The following is a 23,103-nucleotide window of genomic DNA, read 5'->3' as shown; positions in this document are numbered from 1 at the left end:
CCGGTGTTTCTTAATGTGCATTGCTCGTTGAGCATCTTTTCCTTCAATTTTTTTTTAACTTGTGCGTAAATTTCTATTTCTTCATATATGTCAATGTATTTCTTTATATATGTCCATGAAGCACGGTTTCTTCATTGTATGAAGGATTACGAGATTGTCTCCGACACTGTGCAGCTCGTGACTATCGTGTACGAGGTGAGCTGCGAAGGTGCATCTATTTCTTGTACTTTTTTGTTTCTACTTCTGTTGTTTCCTTGCACCGCAATTTAAAATTCCTTCCCATTTGTTGTCCGATGTGGTTAGCTTTGAAAAGATTGCTGAGTCTGTATGCGACCTGTCCATAGAAAGGAAACGTTAGAAATTGTTTTTATGTAGAACCTCGTTTAGACTCCGTAAAATTATGAATTTCATCAACGATCCTGCTGTGATAGCAGTTCCTTTTTTACTTAATAATCATGTAGTGGCAGTTTGAGGAGTCTGTTTCTTGCAGAACGAACAAAGACCTTTTTCGGTTGAGTAGGATTACATGATGTGGCAGGAGTAATGACGTCGGAAGATACAGGTTTCTGATAAATTTCAAAAACGTGTCTTAGTTGACTCATGGCAATGGAAAGACCTAAAAAATCAATACTGTTACCCTGCTGATGCTCGACTGTATAAACCTAACAGGTTTTGTTTTCAGGAGGATGACGGTTCAAATCCCCGTTCGGTTATCCGGATTTAGGTTTTCCGTGATTTCACTAAATCGCTTAAGGCAAATGCCGATTTCTGGGATGGTTCCTTTAAGAAGGTATGGCCTATTTCCTTCCCCACTCTTCCCTAATCCAAGCTTCTATTCCGTCCCTAATGACCTTGTTGTCGACGGGACGTTAAACTCTTGTCTTCTTCCTTATTCGACTGTAAAACTGACATTATAATGCATTTTACCACGGGCATTTGCAACTTGGTCTTGTTATGGACCACTGAATAAGACGATAACGACATCAAAACAGCGTTTGTAGTACGCTATACAAGTGTTAAATTCAGGGCGATTCTTGGAGGATGTATTTTCTAGTTAATAAACGTGAATATCTGCCAGTGTGCTTGCTGTCGGAGATCCCATAGCTAATCCATGTTTTTGATGTTGGATCTTGCTTTGAAAAATGAAATAGCTATACTTTCGTATGATTTCCACCTGAAAATGACCAAATTAAGGACGAAACCGGTCGTGGACGTAATAATTGAACATAGAGCTGCAGAATCAGAACCCTCCGAACCTGAAAAAAGTAATAAATCTATATACTTAAAACGAAAGTGTAACAGAGCTGCTCACTATATGCTATTGTTTCGAAAACTGACGTTCTGAACACTTGGCTGTGTACAAAATACGGGTTGATTCTTGCAGAGAAGGTAAAAGCAGCCAGCCAATTTTTATAGTGCTACATGTTTATATAAATAGCAGAGTTATCGGTTTCCAACCGACAAGTTAATTATCAGACTAATCGCTCACGTTAACATCTACATCTACATGGCTACTCTGCAAATCACATTTAAGTGCCTGGTAGAGGGTTCATCGAACCACCTTCACAATAATTACTTGTTATTCCATCTCGTACAGCGCGCGAAAAAAATGGAACACCTAGATCTTACCGTGTTAGTTTGTCTTCGGATCAGCATTCGGCTCATCACCGTCAACGTCTTCATGACTACCGTCTTCCATTACAATCATTGGATTAAAACTATGAAATGTAAGCCATACTTTCGAAACTGTAACTCCATAATAATTACAATAAAAATAACTATATGCAGGTGTCATGTCGGTTGTATTTAATATTTGGAACCGTCTGGAATGAATTATCTTGGTCACTATCACCATGCTTAAATGTCATGAGACAATTGTGATGGAACCTCTTCACAAACACTAACATTGGCTTCACTGTTGCCAGAAAGCGAGTGATCATATACTTGGTCCTCTACCGAATTCGGCGGCCCTCTTCAATTTTTCTTAGACGAGGAGCAAAGCGGCGAACCAGTCATTCCATCCTCATCCGTGTCCTCAATCCATATACCCGAGGTATAAGACGGGCACTCCTCTTCCGAGGTCTCCTCCACCTTGACGCTGCAGTGAGACATATGGCAGTTAGAACGAAGTACGTTCTCGCCTGACGGTCTATAAGGCCATTGGCAATGGCTCTGAGCACTATGGGACTCAACTGCTGAGGTCATTAGTCCCCTAGAACTTAGAACTAGTTAAACCTAACTAACCTAAGGACATCACACACATCCATGCCCGGGGCAGGATTCGAACCTGCGACCGTAGCGGTCTTGCGGTTCCAGACTGCAGCGCCTTTAACCGCACGGCCACTTCGGCCGGCCTAGCCATTGGCAATGTAGTAGTTACGACAAATAATAATATTGGAACGCAAGTTGTTCAGCAAGGGCCATCCATGTTTTGTGGATGTGTTCTGAATTTTACACTGGGGCAGTTCTGAATTTTACACTGGTACAGAAAGGTACAGCTCAATGATTGGCCAGCTGCTGCTGTTCTGCGGTATCCTGGAGCTACAGTGAAACTGTTGCAGGACTGGAGACTTTCAGTAGTAGAAATATCATTGCTTACCGCACCTTTCAAGTAAACGAGGTGGGCAACCGGGACATGAATAGGTCGTATTTCACTTCTAATATGCCATTTGTAGTGAGGACCGGGACTCATCGTAAAATAAAATTAATGTGAGTCCGTCGCTGTACGGCTTAAAGGCCAAGGAGTGAGTGCAAAAATCAAAGTGACTGGTGATCTAACATTTTATTATTATTATTTTTTTTTTTTTTTTGTCATCAGTCTACAGATTGGTTTGATGCGGCCCGCCACGAATTCCTTTCCTGTGTTAACCTCTTCATCTCAGAGTAGCACTTGCAACCTACATCCTCAATTATTTGCTTGACGTATTCCAATCTCTGTCTTCCTCTACAGTTTTTGCCCTCTACAGCTCCCTCTAGTACCATGGAAGTCATTCCCTCATGTCTTAACAGATGTCCTATCATCCTGTCCCTTCTCCTTATCAGTGTTTTCCACATATTCCTTTCCTCTCCGATTCTGCGTAGAACCTCATTCCTTACCTTATCAGTCCACCTAATTTCCAACATTCGTCTATAGCACCACATCTCAAATGATTCGATTCTCTTCTGTCCCGGTTTTCCCACAGTCCATGTTTCACTACCATACAATGCTGTACTCCAGACGTACATCCTCAGAAATTTCTTCCTCAAATTAAGGCCAGTATTTGACATTAGTAGACTTCTCTTGGCCAGAAATGCTTTTTTGCCATACCGAGTCTGCTTCTGATGTCCTCCTTGCTCCGTCCGTCATTTGTAATTTTACTGCCTAGGTAGCAGAATTCCTTAACTTCATTGACTTCGTGACCATCAATCCTGATGTTAAGTTTCTCGCTGTTCTCATTTCTACGACTTCTCATTACCTTCGTCTTTCTCCGATTTACTCTCAAACCATACTGTGTACTCATTAGACTGTTCATTCCGTTCAGCAGATCATTTAATTCTTCTTCACTTTCACTCAGGATAGCAATGTCATCAGCGAATCGTATCATTGATATCCTTTCACCTTGTATTTTAATTCCACTCCTGAACCTTTCTTTTATTTCCATCATTGCTTCCTCGATGTACAGATTGAAGAGTAGGGGCGAAAGGCTACAGCCTTGTCTTACACGCTTCTTAATACGAGCACTTCGTTCTTGATCGTCCACTCTTATTATTCCCTCTTGGTTGTGATACATATTGTATATGACCCGTCTCTCCCTATAGCTTACCCCTACTTCTTTCAGAATCTCCAACAGCTTGCACCATTTTATATTGTTGAACGCTTTTTCCAGGTCGACAAATCCTATGAAAATGTCTTGATTTTTCTTTAGCCTTGCTTCCATTATCAGCCGTAACGTCAGAATTGCCTCTCTCGTCCCTTTACTTTTCCTAAAGCCAAACTGATCGTCACCTAGCGCATTCTCAACTTTCTTATCCATTCTTCTGTATATTATTGTTGTACGCAGCTTCGATGCATGAGCTGTTAAGCTGATTGTGCGATAATTCTCGCACTTGTCAGCTCTTTCCGTCTTCGGTATTGTGTGGATGATGCTTTTCCGAAAGTCAGATGGTATATTGCTAGACTCATATATTCTACACACCAACGTGAATAGTCGTTTTGTTGCTACTTCCCCCAATGATTTTAGAAAATCTGATGGAATGTTATCTATCCCTTCTGCCTTATTTGACCATAAGTCCTCCAAAGCTCTTTTAAATTCCGATTCTAATACTGGATCCCCTATCTCTTCTAAAACGACTCCTGTTTCTTCTTCTATCACATCAGACAAATCTTCACCCTCATAGAGGCTTTCAATGTATTCTTTCCACCTATCTGCTCTCTCCTCTGCATTTAACAGTGGAATTCCCGTTTCACTCTTAACGTTACCACCGTTGCTATTAAGGTCACCAAAGGTTGTTTTGACTTTCCTGTATGCCGAGTCTGTCCTTCCGACAATCATATCTTTTTCGATGCCTTCACATTTTTCCTGCAGCCATTTCGTCTTAGCTTCCCTGCACTTCCTATTTATTTCATTCCTCAGCGACTTGTATTTCTGTATTCCTGATTTTCCCGGAACATGTATGTACTTCCTCCTTTTATCAATCAACTGAAGTATTTCTTCTGTTACCCATGGTTTCTTCGCAGCTACCTTCTTTGTACCTATGTTTTCCTTCCCAACTTCTGTGATGGCCCTTTTTAGAGGTGTCCATTTCTCTTCAACTGTACTGCCTACTGCGCTATTCCTTATTGCTGTATCTATAGCGTTAGAGAACTTCAAACGCATCTCGTCATTCCATAGTACTTCCGTATCCCACTTCTTTGCGTATTGATTCTTCCTGACTAATGTCTTGAACTTCAGCCTACTCTTCATCACTACTATATTGTGATCTGAGTCTATATCTGCTCCTGGGTACGCGTTACAATCCAGTATCTGATTTCGGAATCTCTGTCTGACCATGATGTACTCTAATTGAAATCTTCCCGTATCTCCCGGCCTTTTCCAAGTATACCTCCTCCTCTTGTGATTCTTGAACAGGCTATTCGCTATTACTAACTGAAACTTGTCACATAACTCAATTAGTCTTTCTCTTCTTTCATTCCTTGTCCCAAGCCCATATTCTCCTGTAATCTTTTCTTCTACTCGTTCCCCTACAACTGCATTCCAGTCGCCCATGACTATTAGATTTTCGTCCCCCTTTACATACTGCATTACCCTTTCAATATCCTCATACACTTTCTCTATCTGTTCATCTTCAGCTTGCGACGTCGGCATGTATACCTGAACTATCGTTGTCGGTGTTGGTCTGCTGTCGATTCTGATTAGAACAACCCGGTCACTGAACTGTTCACAGTAACACACCCTCTGCCCTACCTTCCTCTTCATAACGAATCCTACACCTGTTATACCATTTTCTGCTGCTGTTGATATTACCCGATACTCATCTGACCAGAAATCCTTGTCTTCCTTCCACTTCACTTCACTGACCCCTACTATATCTAGATTGAGCCTTTGCATTTCCCTTTTCAGATTTTCTAGTTTCCCTACCCCGTTCAAGCTTCTGACATTCCACGCCCCGACTCGTAGAACGTTATCCTTTCGTTGATTATTCAATCTTTTTCTCATGGTAACCTCTCCCTTGGCAGTCCCCTCCCGGAGATCCGAATGGGGGACTATTCCGGAATCTTTTGCCAATGGAGAGATCATCATGACACTTCTTCAAATACAGGCCACATGTCCTGTGAATACACGTTACGTGTCTTTAATGCAGTGGTTTCCATTGCCTTCTGCATCCTCATGTCGTTGATCATTGATGATTCTTCCGCCTTTAATGGCAATTTCCCACCCCTCGGACAAGAGAGTGCCCTGAACCTCTATCCGCTCCTCCGCCCTCTTTGACAAGGCCGTTGGCAGTATCGGCTGACTTCTTATGCCGGAAGTCTTCGGCCGCCAATGCTGATTATTTATCAAAATTTAGGCAGTGGCGGGGATCGAACCCGGGACCGAAGACGTTTTGATTATGAACCAAAGACGCTACCCTTTTTTTTCTTTAGACCGACATGTGGTTAAAAAAAATGCACTGGGCGCGAACATGCGACCACAAGTTCAGAATGCACGACGATTACCACCTTCTTTTCTTTTTATTATTATTTTTTAATTTTTTTTCAAGGGAACCACTTTTTTATTTTTTTTTATTTTATTTTTTTTTTGTATCCAATGTCAGGCTTACCAACTTTGCTGACATACATTTTGTTGTACTATCGCATAAATAGTGTCTACAAAGTCCATATGTTGACAAATAGTGGCTTATTAGAAAATTAATTAATTAAGGAAATGAATAAAACTGAAAATGCCCAAATGAAAGACATGAAGACATTGCGGATAGTACAAATACAAAAGAAACATGCTCCTGTAGCAATGAAATGAAATTCGTGTCGGGGGCGACACCTGCTCACGACCCGACGTTCGATAGAGCAAGAGAGCCATCTATCGACTCGTTCTCCAGACGTTGGTGTAAGACTGGGTCGTCCTTTCGAAATTAACTAATGGTCCGTAAGTGTGATCGATGTCTATCTCGGCTTCTTCGTCTATCTCATCTCTCACCCGTCACACCCCATCTGGCCGGTGGGTCGGTAAATGTAAGTCGCAAGTAATTAGCGAAGTCTGGCCTATATTTCTTATGCTGTTACAGCTTCGTGTGTCCATCCAGGAGAAAATGCCAAAAATCAATTTTGTTCTTTTCCGATTCGTTATACACGTAGCCCACCACCATTCCCCGCACCCATGTCACTGCATTGGTTTTTTGGACCGGGAAATAAGATTCTTGGGGGAAAAAAAGTGTGTCTGATGAAATTGTGTGAGGGGCGGAGCGTAACAGGAACGCCAATATCTGTTGTGCCAAGTGCCACACTGGAGCCGTCCCACTACATGCTAAACGATGTTCATCAGTGTCTACTGTTGCGCAGCCTAAACACAGTGGAGTGTCTGCCAAATGAATCGCGTGCCGCCGTTGATTCGTTGCGAACTTCCTATTTGTCACCACATACCATGTTGAGCGTACCGACGTTGGGAGGTAAACGTTCCTTATAACGCGCCATATCTGTCGCCAGTTCTTGTCTGTGTACTTCCTTTCCAGGGTATTCCTGGGGCACCGGCGCAGTAAGAGTTGGTGTATGTCTCGCGTCGTCGGTAGTCGTGTTGTTGGGAAGGAATCTCTGACATAGCTAAGCTCCAAAAAAAAAAAAAGACTTGAAATGTGACAGCTTCGGTGAAATATGGCCCACATTGACTGGGGGCAGCATTGAGTGGGCGCTAGTACATCGGCCAACGCACCTGAGATGTTGCGAAATTGACCGCGCCACTGTCGGAAAATCGTACTGACGAATAACGCCCGTGCCTTTTCATATACGTTCATTAGACCAAGTCCACCCTCTCCAGGTGCTAGCGTAAGCGTTGTGTATCGGATCTCAAACAGGTGTCCCACACTCACGTAGGTTCCGAAAGTTGCTTGTATCCGTGATGCCATTGTGCGCGTTAAAGGCAGGACATGCGCTACGTGAGTGAGTCTCGGTGCTAGGTATACGTTAACATAGGTCACCCTCTGAATCATATCCAACGCTCTTAATTTCTGTAACAGCACCATTGTCCGCATCAGCTTCAATATGCGTCGGTAGTTATCCGCTGCTGTCCGCTGCACATCCGTGTGGAACGTAATACCTAGGCATTTTATGGTCTTAACTAAGATGAGCGGGCCTTCCTCCCCCGGTTGTAATCCTCGACCGACATTCATGCAGCGTGATTTTTGTAGATTAAGCACGCTTCCTGCCGCCATCCCGTATCGCTGTATCCATGCCAACGCCGTACGTACTTCTTCGCCTGTCCGTGCCACCAGCATCACATCGTCAGCAACCTTGACGAACTGACTTTGAAATAACAATGTAGTCAGTGCCCCGCCCATTCACCGAGACCTTTGATCGTACGCCGTGTAACAGTCGCATGATCACTAGGATGAAGGCCTGTGGGATTCCCAAACTGCCAATCACCGCATGCAAAAAGGTATGATCCACTCTGTCGAACGCATGATCGAAGTCAATAGCGAAGAGTGCCCCACGCACTCGGCATGCCGCTGCTAATGCGATGATATCTCGGTAGTCACCGAGCGCCGTATGTACGTTACTCTTACCGCCGAGGCAAGTTTGATCTATGAGGAGTCTATCAGAAAGTGAAGACCGCAGGCGAGCCCCAAGGATGCGCGCGAAAATCTTATAGTCGCAGTTCAAGAGAGTGAGTGGTCTATAATCTCCTGGATTTCTGCCACCGCGTGGTTTGGGTATTGGAGAGATGATACCCTCCGTGAATTCGGCAGGTATCTCAGTCTGCGGTAACAGGAGTTCTTTGTACATCTGAATCCAGGTCCGTCCCATGAGGTATGCAAAGGCGCGGTAAAATTCAATTGGGAAGCCGTCCTGTCCTGGGGACTTGTTCGGAGCCCCCCTGGCAATTGCGTCTGTCAGCTCGTCCTCTGTTATCGCTGTGATGAAAGTCCCTGCATCCAGTGGTGGTCCTCTATCTGGCATTTCCGAGATGACATCATGTAGTGTCTCGTGGTTCACATGTACAGGTCCATATAACTGGCGGAAATAGTCGGTAAACACATGCGCAATATCACGCTGGTGCACAACTTGCTGGCCAGTTTCAGAGATTAGTTCCCTGATCAATGTCCTGCGTCGTCGTTGGCGTTCACGTACCACGTGGTGCATGGAGGGGGTTTCGGCAGCAACTGTGTCCGCCAATCTCGCCCGGACCATTTTACCTTCCATTCTTAGTCTGTCAGCTGTAATAACTTGGCTTTTATTCTGCGCATGGCCGTGTGCCTTTCCGGCGATGGTTGTTGGGTCATCAGCTCCCTCAGGGCTGTAAAATAAAAATCAGCCGTCGTGCGGTTCCACTGCGATTTGTCCTGCCCGTATCGTATCAACGTTCTCCGTAACGTTGGTTTTGCGCATTTAATCCACCACTGGAGAACCGAGGTGTATGCTTTTTGGCGGCGAACGCAGGTCTCCCAGGCCGCCTCTATCGACCGGTGACATTCAGTGTCACGTAAAAGTGCACAATTCATTTTCCAGTGACCCTTACTCCGCCATATCTTCTGAAGCGTTAGTGAAATCGTACAGACGTACGCCATATGATCCGTAAAAGCCGCTGGCCAGATTTCGGCATCCAGTATCGCCGTCCGTAGAGCTCGTGCCACATACACTATATCAAGTCTACTCGCCGAGTGTCCCGTGACAAACGTATAACCCGGTCTGTCACCATGCTGCAGTTCCCAGGTATCCAGAAGCGCCATTTCGGTAATCAACGCACGCAGTTCCATGCATGGCACATAATGAGGTACTACTATATAATTATCATAGCGTCCAGCGAACAACGGTGCTATCTCTTCGGTGTAAAAAGTCGCCCTTTCTCTTCGTTTTGTGGAGCCAGATGGTGCGTATAAATTGATGAAACGAACGCCGTCGACAGTGATCGCTATGCCACGTGCCGAAGGGAGAGACCTGACGTCCTCCACTCCTATTCCTTCCCGCATCCACTTCCATCGTGCACTGAATAATGTGCCTCGTAACCGTAGAACTCTGGCGGCGATGTGAAACGCACTTCTTGTAGGAGTACAATATCCACGTCCGCAGCGCGTAACATATCTTTCAGCATTTGAATTTTAAGCGGTGTCCGTATGCCATTAATGTTTATCGTGGCAATGCGGTACGCCTGGCTTGTGTTCATCAGTTGTAGAGCGGTGTCATTAAGCGTCTATCTGCACCCCTGGCGCTCCTCAATACACTAAGTTGTTCAACATTTCCCGACCCCTCCCGGCCTCTGGCCAGGACTGTCCTCAATGGTCGCGTTCGTATTTTCATCCTGTTCCTGTTGGTCCATTTCTTGCGCCCAGTCCCCCAGCATATTTCCGGAACTGGTCGAAGGATGGGAGGCAACGTTGTCATCGCTCTGATGTTGGACAGTTGTCATCTCCACTTCCGCCTTCCGGTCACCAGAAGGAGAGTTCAAGTTATCGTCGCTGTGTAGTTCCTGCATCGTCATCTCGGTATCTGTTGAATCCACTGGTCTCAGGTCGATATTGTCGTTGTCGTCCACTGTCCCCTCGGGACTATGGCTATCGTCAGCAGAAGTCAGTCGATGCTTCTTTCTTCTCTTCGGCGAACGCTGTTTCCGTTGCCTTGCTTCCGCATCGGCTGTTTGGGTTGCGTATCCTCTGTCTTGGGCCTGGCCTATCACGCTCCCGGTGGAAGCACTGGCAGCCACCACGGATGAGCCTGGAGCAGCCGTCAGCTGCATCTCTTGTGTGGTGTCCTGTGTCTGCTGTGGTGGAACCGGTGGTCGGAGTTCCAGTCCGTTGATGTCCATGTTCTCTATAGGGGGCAGCTGCTGGTGCCCATCGGAAATCTCCCTCACGTCGCCTCTCAGGGCTTCCACAAAGGTCAACGGTAAGACAGTCGTCTGTTGTGGCGCCTGAACGTCATCCCGTGGAGTTTGCACTAAACGTCGCTGGAGACATTCCGAGCGGACGTGACCTTCTTTCCCGCACCCCGAGCAAGTGCGAGGTTGCCCATCATAGATTATAATCGCTCGACAACCTCCTATGTACAAATAAGAGGGAACGTGCTTTCGCAGTTCTATCCGTATTTGTCTCACCCCATTTAAAACGGGGTACGTAGTAAAACTCGTCCATTTTTCGGCCACATGGGATAGAACTGTACCGTATGGTCGAAAGGCGTCGGTAACAAGTTCAGACGGGACCTCAAACGGAAGTTCGAAGACTCGTACAGTGCGGATCCCCATTCCCGCGTGATCGACTGTAACCGCACCAACATTCCCGTCGGCATGACAGAAACGATACCCGTTCGGTGATCGTTGTAGAAGTCTTTCGCAAGCAGCCTCGTCAACAAGCTTGACATAGACGACGCTTGAAACGAGCGATAAATTGATTCCCACGATTTCCTGTGGATCGATTTTTACCTCTTCTCTGAAGAAACGTTCAATCTCGTGTGCCTTTGGTCGTGTATAGTCGTTCGCACAACTGAACTTCAAAGTCGTTTTTCTGTACGAGTGTGCCATCTCGTTCTAGACTCACAACACCGCACACGCGAAGCTGCTCCGGCGTAAACAAACAGGCGCGCGCACCACAGCGCGGCCGGCAGGCAACGCCCCCTGGACCATGGGTACACGCCTTTTATTATAGAAACTGAAATAAGGTACCTATTGCTCCTAGGTGGTTCTGTCCACTTGCCTGCACGTTCGGAGTGGCCATCGAGAAGTCCTGCTCTGTCATATTGCGGCAATGCACTGTGGGGGGTCATTAAACAGAAGGTTGCTCCTACACGTTACGAGACAGTTGACGAACTTTTCCTTTTATTCATTTATTAAATTTCGTGCGTGCTTTTCTGTGTTAGGAGGTTCAACCAAGTGTTTTTGTGAGGGAGAATGTATTCAGTTTTTTGCGCAATGGTTTTTCACTGAAAAGCCAGCTACAGAACGCATTAACGCATCAGCGTCCAGTGGTGACACGTCAGGATGGTAGCAAGTTGCATCTCTAGGATTCTGCCTGCTTTTATAGTTTATCTCTTCAGTTAGTCTTGCTAGGTTGGTTAGCGTGTCTGAATGCTGTGTGGTGATGCAGGAGGAGCTGGCCGCAGTTCTTGAACAACTGAATGCCTCTTGGCTACTGACAGTCACCTTCCGGCTGCTACATTGGGGTGTAGGGGTGGCGGAGAATCTGGCTTATCACATGGGACACCTCAGTTGTCGCTTGTTTTGCCCAAGTGCTCTGCATCAGAGGCACTTCCTGATGTACCCGACACGGTGGATCCGCCCTCATAGCAGGGTGAGTGGCGGGTGGTAACATGTTTGCGTCGCTTGAGGCGGAGGACCAATGAGGTGACCGGCCGCCTGACCTAGCCCATTCGCCCTGTAAGTGGGCATGTGGCCTCTCCAGCAGGGTCTGAGCAGGCACACGGGGGGAGGGGTTAACTAGGGAGCTCCGACGTTAGGCGTGTTACGGAGCCCCTCTGGCAGATCGCGTTCAGGGCTGGAAAGAAAACCAATGTGCACTCGGTATGTCTGCCGGGAGGCCTCACCCGGGATGTGGAGGTGGCCTTGCCAGCGGAATCGAGCGTTCAGAGTGCAGTCGTTTGCAATTTGTGGCACATGTTGGCATCAAAGACGCTTGTTGCATGGGTTCTGAGGTCATCCTCAGTTGATACAGGCTTGGCTGCAGATATCTAGATCTGTGCTATCGTGTGGGGGATTTGTTGCACCCCCCTTGATAGGTCAGGGTTGCACTACACAAAGAAAGCAGCTACTCGGGTAGCAGAGCACTTGTAGAGTGCACATGAGGGTCTTTCAGGCTAGACGGTAGTTTGAGGTGCTCTGATGAACACTCACCAGTAGATACGCAGCAAGGGAAGTCAAACAGCGTTCAGAGTAAAGACACTTCGACTGTCAAAATTTTGTGTGTGAAGTATGAAAGATTACAAGGCACTCTCACTTCTGATATGGTGTTATGCTGTGCAATGTTCTTAGGGAAGTTGAGCTTTATTGCTTGGTTGCTATACTGGATATGATCTGACTTCATTCATATTATCGCTGCAGAGGCTGAGTAGCACTGCGGTGTAGTGGTTATGATACTAAACTGTTAGCCGGCACGGTAGCTCAGCGTGTTCGGTCAGAGGGCTGTGTGCTCTCTGTAATAAAAAGACTGAGGGATGGATGAGCAACGAACTTCAACGGATGTCACGTGACGTCCGCTTCGACCATGTGCAACGAACAATCACGGAAAAAAAAAGCCGGCACGGTAGCTCAGCGTGTTCGGTCAGAGGGTTAGCTGCCCTCTGTAATAAAAAAAATGAGTTAATAGATCAAAAACGAACGTAAACGGATGTCTTATGACGTCCGGGAAGAGCAGATGCAACGAACAAAAGCGAACAAAATGAGATTAAAAAAAAAAAAAAAAAACTGTTGCATGGAAGGACGTGAGTTCAAAACTCACCTGGACTGTAAAATTTTAATTATGTTTTCGGTTCGAGTACATTCTAGAAGTATCCACAAATGTCAAGAATCATTGTACTGTAATGTTCTGTAGCTGTATATATACTGTATGTTTTCTGGCCGGAGGCAGTTCGCTCTGCGCTCTTGTATGTGTAAGTGCTGAGTAAACCTTCGCTAAGTGAATTTAGAGCTCGTCATTCATCTAATTACACCTACTTCTACGTGTCAATGTGCTGAAATGGTTCGCAGTAGTTAAAGATCTTGCTTGTGTGCTCTAGTGACAGAAAAGTGGTAAGCTTTACCTGCATTCAAAGGAAGAGGGTGCCGATTTAAACGACTGCAGTAAAAGCATCGGCGGCTGAGGGCTGATGGGAACGTTTTTCCTACGGAACCCGGGTGAAAACATTGTCGGACTGCCCAGCTCCATGGTCTCATTGTGCAGACACGTTGGTTGGCGCCGTTCGGTCGGCGGCCGCGTCCATGTAGGCTGACTAGCACCAAGGAGTCGCCGCTGCTATGGGCAATGCCTTGATGACCAGCAATAAAGCAGAGGATGGGCACTTGTTAGGTAGGAAGCTGATGAGACGACTGTGTGTTTATGCGAATTTCCGTGGGACAGGTCAGTCGCGCCCAGACGTCCAGACTCTGCTGCAAAACATATTTGTGAAGGCACGTGGCTTTTAGCGAGTTTATGGCCGTTCTTTGGAAAGTTCGGAATGGACGCAGCAGGGGAGATAACGATCTTTTTATTGAGGGCCGTGGTTCCATCCAGGTCACACTTTTAGCAAAAGACACGGTGTTCACACTTTTAGCAAAAGACACGGTGTAAACGCGTGGGAAGGAGGCCGCGAAGCTGCATCTTTTTTCTTTTTCTCCCAATTAATTTTTAAAGTCGCTGATTGGTCAAATCTGTGTATGCAGAGCAAGGGGCGGTCTCCCAGCTTCGAGTCCCACACTCCAACTCGTGATTGGCTTGGGCTAATGTGGGAGTAGTCTAAGATGTAAATGTGCTGGGCTACCGAGCTGGCGAGGAAAGTTGACAGACAGAGAAGTGGTCACTCTTGTACTGCACTTCGCTAGTAAAGAACCGTCAAGTCCTTATCTAAACGGTGGGACTTTTGTCCTTTGCTAGTGTGCCACTTAGAGCCTGTGCCAGCCGCCATCTGAACCGTCAGAGATATTACTTCTAGCATCACGCACACAACGAGTGATGCATGGGTGTACTTATTTGTTTTGAGTTGGCCGTCTGAACATTTGACATATTCCGTCGCACATAGTCGTGGCACGGAGTCAAATTGGTTTGGCAGACCAGCAAACGGGTCCACCTGCATACTGGAATCCACTGGGGTTTCAGAAGCCCACAGGGAAGTACTTCCGTTCCGAATTAGCCGAACGCGAGACGGCGTACTTGCATTTTTTTTCGGGCGCGCCGCCATTAACAACAGATTGCTGCCGTCCATGCCTCCATTCGCCGAATGCATCGTGGCGTGCCGCCCTGAGCAGTAGGAGCGTAAAGTATTCACTTCTACGGCGTTCTTTCGAATCATATTTTTCTTCATGGAATAGTTTAGATACTTGATAGTAGAGTAGTTTTTGGGCCATACCACGGATTCACATGTATGAAGTCAGGCTAAGCGATTAGTTTTGGTTAGCGTCGTGTGTTGATCCCCACCCTATCACTGTGTTCACCATAGACCACATATCACTCAAAGCGTTTGTCCAATAAAAAAATGATTGTGTGCCGTTTCTTTAGCCATCTTTTTTGTCTTGTGATGTTAAGAATGAATAAGTCTATTGTTATTTAGACCACAACCCTTCCCAGTGTTCCGATTAACATTACCTTTGCCATTTTCATTGAAGTCTTGATAGTAATTTAAAGTAAGAAGCTTGCAAGTATTCGCGATAAAGTTCGCGAATTTACTGCTCTCCAGGAAAGTTCTCGCGGTCAAATTATTATTGGGACCGAGAGCTGGCTGTAACCTGAAGTAGAAGGTTCTGGGATGTTTAGTGAGTCATGGAACGTATATCGCGAAGACAGATTAGGGCTACAGGAGGAGTAGTCTTCATTGCAGTTGACAAAAATATTGTCTCTATTTAGGTCGAAGTTGAGTGTGGCTTGCGGCGTATAACAAATCTAGGTGAAACCAAATTAATTGTTGGATGTTTTTACCGGCCACCCGATTCCGTTATGGCAGTTCTAGAGTCATTCAAAGAAAGTCTGTGTTCAGTTGCGCAAAATACAGGTCATGCAATACTAGTTGGAGGCGACTTTAACCTACCGAGTATAGACTGGCATGTCTGTGGATTCATTCCGGGGGACACAGACAGTCATATGGAATAGCCGCGCGGGAGTGGCCGTGCGGTTAGAGGCGCCATGCACGAATCGCGCGGTCCCTCCCGCCGGAGGTTCGAGTCCTCCCACGGCCATGGATGTGTGTGCTGGTTGTCCTAAGCGTAAGTTAGTTTAAGTAGTGTGTAAGTCTATGGACCGATGACCTCAGCAGTTTGGTCCCTTAGCAATACACACACATTTGAACATCTGAACATACGGAATACTTTGAAACAGATTCCTGAAAACTGTCTTGAGCAGCTAGCTCGGCAGCCCGCACGCAGTGGTAATATCTTAGACCTCGTAGCTTCCAACTGGCCGGACTTTATCGACAATGTCAGTATAGACACGGGTACTAACCATCATAATGTTATTATGGCAACTGTGGCTTTGTGAGTGTTTCTGATAGACTGTTGGAGGTGAGCCGCCAGCAGTGGTGGATGTGGAGACAGAGATGCCAGAGTTTTGAGTGGACAATCTGGACGTGTGTCCGTCAGCAAAAAGAAATTGTTTAATTTGATGTCTCACACACACACACACATATATATATATATATATATATATATATATATATATATATAATGACTTTTGAACGCTATTAAGGTAAATACAGGGTGATTCAAAAAGAATACCACAACTTTAGGAATTTAAAACTCTGCAACGACAAAAGGCAGAGCTAAGCACTATCTGTCGGCGAATTAAGGGAGCTATAAAGTTTCATTTAGTTGTACATTTGTTCGCTTGAGGCGCTGTTGACTAGGCGTCAGCGTCAGTTGATGCTAAGATGGCGACCGCTCAACAGAAAGCTTTTTGTGTTATTGAGTACGGCAGAAGTGAATCGACGACAGTTGTTCAGCGTGCATTTCGAACGAAGTATGGTGTTAAACCTCCTGATAGATGGTGTATTAAACGTTGGTATAAACAGTTTACAGAGAATGGGTGTTTGTGCAAAGGGAAAAGTTCTGGACGGCCAAGAACGAGTGATGAAAATGTAGCACGCATCCAGCAAGCATTTGTTCGCAGCCCAGGAAAATCGACTCGCAGAGCTAGCAGAGAGCTGCAAATTCCACAATCAACTGTATGGAGAGTCCTACGAAAAAGGTTAGTTATGAAACCTTATCGTCTGAAATTGGTTCAAACACTGTCTGCAGCTGATAAGATTAAAAGAATCGATTTCTGTGACTTTATCCTTGCTCAAATGGAAACAGATGAATCTTTCGTTTCAAAGATTGTGTTTAGTGATGAAGCAACTTTCCACACTAACGGGAAAGTCAACCGTCACAATGTCTTTATATGGGGCACTGAGAATCCGCGGGAAACAACTCAGTATGAACGTGACTCGCCTAAGGTGAACGTTTTCTGTGCCATTTCAGCCAATAAAGTTTTTGGTCCCTTTTTCTTCGAAGGTGCTACTGTAACTGGACTACAGTATCTGGAGATGTTAGAGAATTGGCTGTTCCCTCAGCTCGAACAAGAAGCACAACAAATCATATTTCAGCAGGATGGAGCGCCACCACATTGGCACTTATCTGTCCGTAACTACCTGAACGGCAACTACCCGAGGCGATGGATCGGCCGCCAGGCAGCCCGTGACAGAGCACTTCATCACTGGCCTCCAAGAAGCCCTGATCTTACCCCCTGCGATTTTTTCTTATGGGGGTATGTTAAGGATATGGTGTTTCGGCCACCTCTCCCAGCCACCATTGATGATTTGAAACGAGAAATAACAGCAGCTATCCAAACTGTTACGCCTCATATGCTACAGAGAGTGTGGAACGAGTTGGAGTATCGGGTTGATATTGCTCGAGTGTCTGGAGGGGGCCATATTGAACATCTCTGAACTTGTTTTTGAGTGAAAAAAACCTTTTTAAATACTCTTTGTAATGATGTATAACAGAAGGTTATATTATGTTTCTTTCATTAAATACACATTTTTAAAGTTGTGGTGTTCTTTTTGAATCACCCTGTATATTGTTTGTTCTCTATCAAAATGTTTCATTTGCTAACTATGCCTATCAGTAGTTACTGCCTTCAGTAGTTAGAATCTTTTATTGAGCTGGCAGTATTGGCGCTCGCTGTATTGCAGTAGTTCGAGTAACGAAGATTTTTGTGAGGTAAGTGATTCATGAAAGGTATGGGTGATTGTTAGTCAGGGCCCTTCTTTTGTGGGGATTATTGAAAGTCAGATTGCGTTGCGCTAAAAATATTGTGTGTCAGTTTAGTGATGATCAGAATACGTAAAGAGAGAAATGTCTGAGTACGTTTAGTTTTGCGCAGCTATTTGAAAATCAAATAACGTACGAGGTTTACCAACACAGTCATTCATAATTTTTCAAAGGGGACGTTTCACTCTAAATGTGGAAAAATGTAAGTTAATGCCAATGAGTAGGAAGAACCAACCCGTAACGTTCGGATACAGTATTACTAGCACCCGGCTTGACAATCAAGTCGTTAAAATATCTGGGTATAACGTTGCAAAGCGATATGAAATGGAACGAACGTGTGGGAACTGTGGTAGGAAAGACGAATGGTCGAATTCGGTGTATTGGGAGATTTTAGTAAAGAGTGGTTCACCGGTAAAGGAGACAGCATAGATAGGGACTGCAACTGCTGTGTTCGGATGCAGGCTGAGTTGGCATCCCTTCGCTCCCAGCTTCAGGCAGTGTTGGCTTCGGTCACACAGCTTGAGGCTGTTGCCAATGGGCATCACTGTGGGGGTCGGGATGGGGGGTTTGTCGGGGACGGCCAGCTCGTCCCACGCATCCCCTGATCGGACTACGACTGTGGTTGCCCGGGATACTGCCCGCATTGAGGCTGATCCCTCACCTGTGGTTGAGTGGGAGGTCGTTTCAAGGTGTGGCAGGGGGCGAAAGACATTCCGGAGGGCTGAACGGAAAGCCTCTCCAGTTTGTCTGACGAACCGGTTTCAGGCTCTGTCTCAGGCTGATACTGATCTTCGGCCTGACATGGCTGCTTGTCCTGTTCCAGAGGTTGCCCCTCAGTCTGCAAGATCCGGGCAGTCGCAGAGGGTGGGCTTACTGGTAGTTGGGAGCTCCAACGTCAGGCGCGTAATGGGGCCCCTTAGGGAAATGGCAGCAAGAGAGGGGAAGAAAACCAATGTGCACTCCGTGTGCATACCGGGGGCAGTCATTCCAGATGTGGAAAGGGTCCTTCCGGATGCCATGAAGGGTACAGGGTGCACCCATCTGCAGGTGGTCGCTCATGTCGGCACCAATGATGTGTGTCGCTATGGATCGGAGGAAATCCTCTCTGGCTTCCGGCGGCTATCTGATTTGGTGAAGACTGCCAGTCTCGCTAGCGGGATGAAAGCAGAGCTCACCATCTGCAGCATCGTCGACAGGACTGACTGCGGACATTTGGTACAGAGCCGAGTGGAGGGTCTGAATCAGAGGCTGAGACGGTTCTGCGACCGTGTGGGCTGCAGATTCCTCGACTTGCGCCATAGGGTGGTGGGGTTTCGGGTTCCGCTGGATAGGTCAGGAGTCCACTACACGCAACAAGCGGCTACACGGGTAGCAGGGGTTGTGTGGCGTGGGCTGGGCGGTTTTTTAGGTTAGATGGCCTTGGGCAAGTACAGAAAGGGCAACAGCCTCAACGGGTGCGGGGCAAAGTCAGGACATGCGGGGACCAAGCAGCAATCGGTATTGTAATTGTCAACTGTCGAAGCTGCGTTGGTAAAGTACCGGAACTTCAAGCGCTGATAGAAAGCACCGAAGCTGAAATCGTTATAGGTACAGAAAGCTGGCTTAAGCCAGAGATAAATTCTGCCGAAATTTTTACAAAGGTACAGACGGTGTTTAGAAAGGATAGATTGCATGCAACCGGTGGTGGAGTGTTCATCGCTGTTAGTAGTAGTTTATCCTGTAGTGAAGTAGAAGTGGATAGTTCCTGTGAATTATTATGGGTGGAGGTTACACTAAACAACCGAACTAGGTTAATAATTGGCTCCTTTTACCGACCTCCCGACTCAGCAGCATTAGTGGCAGAACAACTGAGAGAAAATTTGGAATACATTTCACATAAATTTTCTCAGCATGTTATAGTCTTAGGTGGAGATTTCAATTTACCAGATATAGACTGGGACACTCAGATGTTTAGGACGGGTGGTAGGGACAGAGCATCGAGTGACATTATACTGAGTGCACTATCCGAAAATTACCTCGAGCAATTAAACAGGGAACCGACTCGTGGAGATAACATATTGGACCTACTGATAACAAACAGACCCGAACTTTTCGAATCTGTATGTACAGAACAGGGAATCAGTGATCATAAGGCCGTTGCAGCATCCCTGAATATGGAAGTTAATAGGAATATAAAAAAAGGGAGGAAGGTTTATCTGTTTAGCAAGAGTAATAGAAGGCAGATTTCAGACTACCTAACAGATGAAAACGAAAATTTCTGTTCCGACACTGACAATGTTGAGTGTTTATGGAAAAAGTTCAAGGCAATCGTAAAATGCGTTTTAGACAGGTACGTGCCGAGTAAAACTGTGAGGGACGGGAAAAACCCACCGTGGTACAACAACAATGTTAGGAAACTACTGCGAAAGCAAAGAGAGCTCCACTCCAAGTTTAAACGCAGCCAAAACCTCTCAGACAAACAGAAGCTAAACGATGTCAAAGTTAGCGTAAGGAGGGCTATGCGTGAAGCGTTCATTGAATTCGAAAGTAAAATTCTATGTACCGACTTGACAAAAAATCCTAGGAAGTTCTGGTCTTACGTTAAATCAGTAAGTGGCTCGAAACAGCATATCCAGACACTACGGGATGATGATGGCATTGAAACAGAGGATGACACGCGTAAAGCTGAAATACTAAACACCTTTTTCCAAAGCTGTTTCACAGAGGAAGACCGCACTGCAGTTCCTTCTCTAAATCCTCGCACAAACGAAAAAATGGCTGACATCGAAATAAGTGTCCAAGGAATAGAAAAGCAACTGGAATCACTCAATAGAGGAAAGTCCACTGGACCTGACGGGATACCAATTCGATTCTACACAGAGTACGCGAAAGAACTTGCCCCCCTTCTAACAGCCGTGTACCGCAAGTCTCTAGAGGAACGGAGGGTTCCAAATGATTGGAAAAGAGCACAGATAGTCCCAGTCTTCAAGAAGGGTCGTCGAGCAGATGCGCAAAACTATAGACCTATATCTCTTACGTCGATCTCTTGTAGAATTTTAGAACATGTTTTTTGCTCGCGTATCATGTCATTTCTGGAAACCCAGAATCTACTATGTAGGAATCAATATGGATTCCGGAAACAGCGATCGTGTGAGACCCAACTCGCCTTATTTGTTCATGAGACCCAGAAAATATTAGATACAGGCTCCCAGGTAGATGCTATTTTTCTTGACTTCCGGAAGGCGTTCGATACAGTTCCGCACTGTCGCCTGATAAACAAAGTAAGAGCCTACGGAATATCAGACCAGCTGTGTGGCTGGATTGAAGAGTTTTTACCAAACAGAACACAGCATGTTGTTATCAATGGAGAGACGTCTACAGACGTTAAAGTAACCTCTGGCGTGCCACAGGGCAGTGTTATGGGACCATTGCTTTTCACAATATATATAAATGACTTAGTAGATAGTGTCGGAAGTTCCATGCGGCTTTTCGCGGATGATGCTGTAGTATACAGAGAAGTTGCTGCATTAGAAAATTGTAGCGAAATACAGGAAGATTTGCAGCGGATAGGCACTTGGTGCAGGGAGTGGCAACTGACCCTTAACATAGACAAATGTAATGTATTGCGAATACATAGAAAGAAGGATCCTTTATTGTATGATTATATGATAGCGGAACAAACACTGGTAGCAGTTACTTCTGTAAAATATCTGGGAGTATGCGTACGGAACGATTTGAAGTGGAATGATCATATAAAACTAATTGTTGGTAAGGCGGGTGTAGTGTCGGTAGCTGGACCGACACCGTGATGTTGATTGCTGAAAAGGAATGCTAAACTAAAGCTGTAGCCGATAGTGCACGCACGGTAATAAGCATACGGGCGTGAAGTCTGGAACATAAAAACTTATGAATGAATAAGAAGAAAAGTATGTAGATGCTTTTTACTTAACTTTTAATAATTCCTTGGAATACATCTCTCTTGATTACTCGTACTATAGGCACTGATACAAATGGCTCCTTGCTAGTTCGTAGCCATTAACTTAGCTGATGGCTATTATGTCTCTCGGCTAATGAGAGAGAAGGCTTCGTACAACTGGGCGATAGCTAGGTTCGCGTACAACTGGGCGGTAGCTTGGTTCTCGTACAACTGGGGGCGAGTCCACTCTCGTATCACGAGACCTGCCTTGGTGGTGGCGCTAGGTCTGCGATCACAGTGGCGACACGCGGGTCCGACATGTACTACATGGACCGCGGCCGATTTAAACTACCACCTAGCAAGTGTGGTGTCTGGCGGTGACACCACATTCCTCCCCCGCAAATCGGCGAACGGTCGTGTAATAAGGCTTCCGCCCGCCGTGGGGAGGACCACATGTTGACGTATGCGATGAGGTGGGGAGCCTAACAACAGGCGAGGCTGTGCCACCCGCACCCGGCCATCCGGTCCGAGGGGAGCTAGGAAACGCCTGCAAAACTAGTCCAGGGTGCACGTCAACATGCGGTGTATGCGCCCGTAAAGAGACAGGAGGTACTGAAGGGTCGACGTCCATGGCGTCGGGGTAGCCGACGCGCGATGACGTCAAGTGGTCCGGAGCGGGCGGGCGTTCCATGGCGGAGGACAGCTGGTCACGGGAAGCGATCGGCGGCGCGTGACCCTGGGAGGCGCTTGGCGGCTGCAACGAAGCGTCGAATGCGGTCGGCGGCGGCGGCGGCTGCTGCAGCTGCTGCTGCGGCGGCGGCGGCGGCGCGTCGCCATGGGGCAAAATGGAAGGCATCGTCGGTAACACCTGGGGATGAGGCGAGCCAGTAGATGGGTCCCCAGGGCGCTGACCGGACGGCACCGTCGCTGAAAGCAGACGGGGAGCGGCAGAACCCGAGCGACGACAGAGGCGCAGCTGATTGAGATGCCGACGCACCTCACCAGAGGCCCCCAAAACCAAATACATCGCGCGGCCGAGGCAGCGAAGAATGCGCCCTGCGAGCCAACGCCGTGAACCTCGATAGTTGCGATAAAATACAACGTCGCCTGGAGCAAAAGCAGGAGTCTGCCGCTGCGCAGGAACCTGATGCGGCGGATGCAGCAAAGACATCAAGGTGCGATGAGGACGACCGTGGAGCAACTCAGCCGGCGAGCGACCATCTCGGGGCTGAGAGCGATACGAAGACAAAAAGAGCAACAATGCGTCCTCCCTAGAATGCGACTCTTTCAATTTCAACATCTGTGACTTGAAAGTCCGGACCAATCGGTCAGCGGCACCGTTGGACTGAGGCGAAAACGGCGCGGATGTCAGATGTTGAATACCATTGGCCTGGCAGAATGACTGAAATTCTGCGGACATGAATTGTGGGCCATTGTCGGAAACAATAGTCTGCGGAAGACCTTCAATGCAAAAGATAGCAGACAACGCTTGGATGGTGGCGGAGGACGTCGTGGAAGACATCCGAACAACAAAAGGAAAATTACTGAAGGCGTCGACCAGAACCAACCATCGAGCATTCCAGA

The sequence above is a fragment of the Schistocerca piceifrons genome, chromosome 2 (genome assembly GCF_021461385.2).
Source record: "Schistocerca piceifrons isolate TAMUIC-IGC-003096 chromosome 2, iqSchPice1.1, whole genome shotgun sequence".
In the NCBI taxonomy this organism is placed as follows: Eukaryota; Metazoa; Arthropoda; class Insecta; order Orthoptera; family Acrididae; genus Schistocerca; species Schistocerca piceifrons.
The sequence above is the reverse complement of the archived record's forward strand: the minus strand, read 5'-3'. Positions refer to the sequence as shown.